Raw genomic sequence first — 2,916 nt, 5'->3', positions numbered from 1 at the left:
AAGATTTTAAAGCGTGACTTATAAAAGAGCGGCCATATTTGTTCCTGTTTGCAGTTGCCGTTGACAACTTCTAAACCGGAAATCCCCATAAATCCGTAATTTAAAATAAGTTAAATCTTTCGCATATATAGATAAAGATACACACATATGTAAATACACAGACTTAACCTAATTTTGTATAAATATAAGCTATCGCTTGTTTACATATTATTTCTGTTTGTCGATTTATAGTTACGACGGCCTCGATAGTCTAACGGTTCAGCACGCCGGCTTACTTCCGATAGTCGCGGGTTCAATTCCTCGCACGACACAAAGATTTGTATTCATAAGTATAATTGTTTGTATCAGTCTGGGTTTTTCATGTGTATATAATGTATTAACAATATATAACACAGGTTCTGCTTAACTTGGAACTAGATGGCGCTGTGTGAATTGTTCTGAGATATTATTATATATATTATATTAATATAATTAACTATATGGTCGTGTATCAGAGTTTAATGTATCAATAGTCTTGGCGCCTATCATGCCCTAGTGGTGGCAACACTTGCCTACATTTCGCTGAGTACGTTTTAATCTAATGTAAAAAGGGCCAGCCCATTGCCGATACTCGGTTGTTAATGGTGTTCCCAACTGACGAATTAGCCGATATTTTTATGTTTCATGTAACTGGAATGGCAAACAAGCTAACTGTCCCAATGTTGGTAAGTGCAGTAATAGTTTTTATTAAAACACTTCACAGATCATTTAAAAAAGAAACCTACAAGAACAAAGGTTAACATTATATAGTAGACTAATCAAAAGAATCAGAGGTAAGATTTTTTAAAGAAAATCCCTTGTTAGTGGACCAGTAGTATTTCTGTATAAGAAAGATTTAAATCCAACATAGGGATTTACTACTCACAATACATTAGCAATACAGGGCTGCCAGGATTTCGTTTTTCTTTATACTCGTATGGTTGCGATTTACTTTTGTATTAGTAGTATGTAATATTATGTTATCTGTGGTAGGGGTTACGGCATACACCTGTAGTATACTCCAGTATTTCCCAAAGCCTCTGACAGGCAGAACAGGACACCGTGGAGTTTGGCGAATAAGAATCCACATATGCCACTCGCTCTTCCAGGTGGCCGAATCTGATGAAGATTTCTACTCGTTAAAAAAGGGGAGAGACAGCATGAAATGGAGCCTGCTTTAGAGACCACCACTGCCGTATGCAAACGCGTTTTCCCTTCTTCTCTTCTTTATGAGATTTCAACTCGTTAAAAAAGGTGAGATACTGCATGAGTTGAGGCTCGCTGTAGAAAAGACCACTGCCGTATGCTACCGCGTTTCCTAGTATGATATCGGTATTTCCTTCACCGGAAAGTAAGTCAAAAATATAAATTGACACACAAAGTTATTTTTTATGTGTCAACTAGATTTGAACTCACGACTTCTTGGATGTAATTCAGGAAAGTAAACCACGGCCACGGCTCTTAATGTAGATATAACAAAACATATAATCGCGTGTTCAAACAAAGAGCTACTTAGTCTATGCATTTGGGTAAAATACCTTTGTGCGGTCGTTACAGGGTAAAATATTAATCAACGGGTGGCCTGTCTTGATGAAAACCCGAAATTAGATTCACCACTGGCTTATTTACGTTTATAGGGGTGGCAAAAGTTAAATACTTTTCACTGTATACAATATTTTTTTTACTATTTAGATAACCATGCCTATATTTGACGGCCTCGGTGGTCTAGCGGTTTAGCACACGGATGGTCGCGGGTTCAAATCTTCGCACGGTAGAAAGGTTTGTATTCATAAGTATGATTGTTTATATCGGTCTCGGTGTTATTTATGTACATTATGTATGTATTTACAAAAAAAAATACTATATACTTATATCAGCTGTCTAGTACTCATAACACAAGCGCTGCTTATATGCAGCAAAATTTAAGATTATTAATAAATTAAGAAATATGTATGGAATTGATAATTATAGGATTTGTATGAAGATCTTAAGAGATTATGAGTACTCATTGACGTCATTACCTAGTATTTCTATAAGTGTTTATAATGTTTATCATTACGGCGTTTCAGGATTTAATTAATGAGTACGTTTAGAGATACCGTCGCCATCATTCTTGGAAATTTTGTATGTATTATGCTAAATGCGACCTACATTCTTAAACATAATAGACAAATACTATCTCGCTTTATCTGAATAAAACGTGATCTTTACTTAATTTCGCAGCTTCTAGGGTCGTTTAATAAGTGGCGCTATTTGATAAAGAAAATAGAATGAATCTCTGAATCATCATCATCATCATCGCAGCCCGGAAGACGTCCACTTCTGGACATAGGCCTGCCCTAAAGATCTCAAGAATCTCTGAATAACAACTATTAATCTAAATTGAATATTGTGATTGAATTGAATTTGATCGCCATTAGAGTAGGTCGTAACGGTAGTCAAGTTACATACCGAATACTTGTGTTCTCACAAATACTAATTGTAGCGGAATTAAACAAAATAATGTAAAACCATCAAGTAGTGAAATGGACTTCTGGAAAATAACACCTAATTCGATTAAATATATTAGTCTAAAGTTTTATTTGTTACCTTAGTTTTATATATTTGTTACCCGCGACTTAGTAGTCTTGGAATAGTGACCTTAGATAGCAATTTACGCTCTTAAGGTTGAAATTTTTACAAACGTTGAATGTAATATTTATTTATATTTAATCAACAGCCTAAAAAATAAGTTTCAAGCATCTAACTTTAAAAATGACATTTCCATACAACCTTTCAACCCTTTACAACTCTGTTTTCGCATTAAAAAGTAGCCTATATCCAGTCTCAGGATGTAGACACTCTGTGTAACAATTTTATTTAAAGGGGTTTAGTAGATTGGCCTGGAAGCGCGACAGA

The sequence above is a fragment of the Achroia grisella genome, unplaced genomic scaffold (assembly GCF_030625045.1).
Source record: "Achroia grisella isolate CSIRO2021 unplaced genomic scaffold, CSIRO_AGI_Agris_v1 utg848, whole genome shotgun sequence".
In the NCBI taxonomy this organism is placed as follows: domain Eukaryota; kingdom Metazoa; phylum Arthropoda; class Insecta; order Lepidoptera; family Pyralidae; genus Achroia; species Achroia grisella.
Note: the sequence above shows the minus strand (reverse complement) of the source record.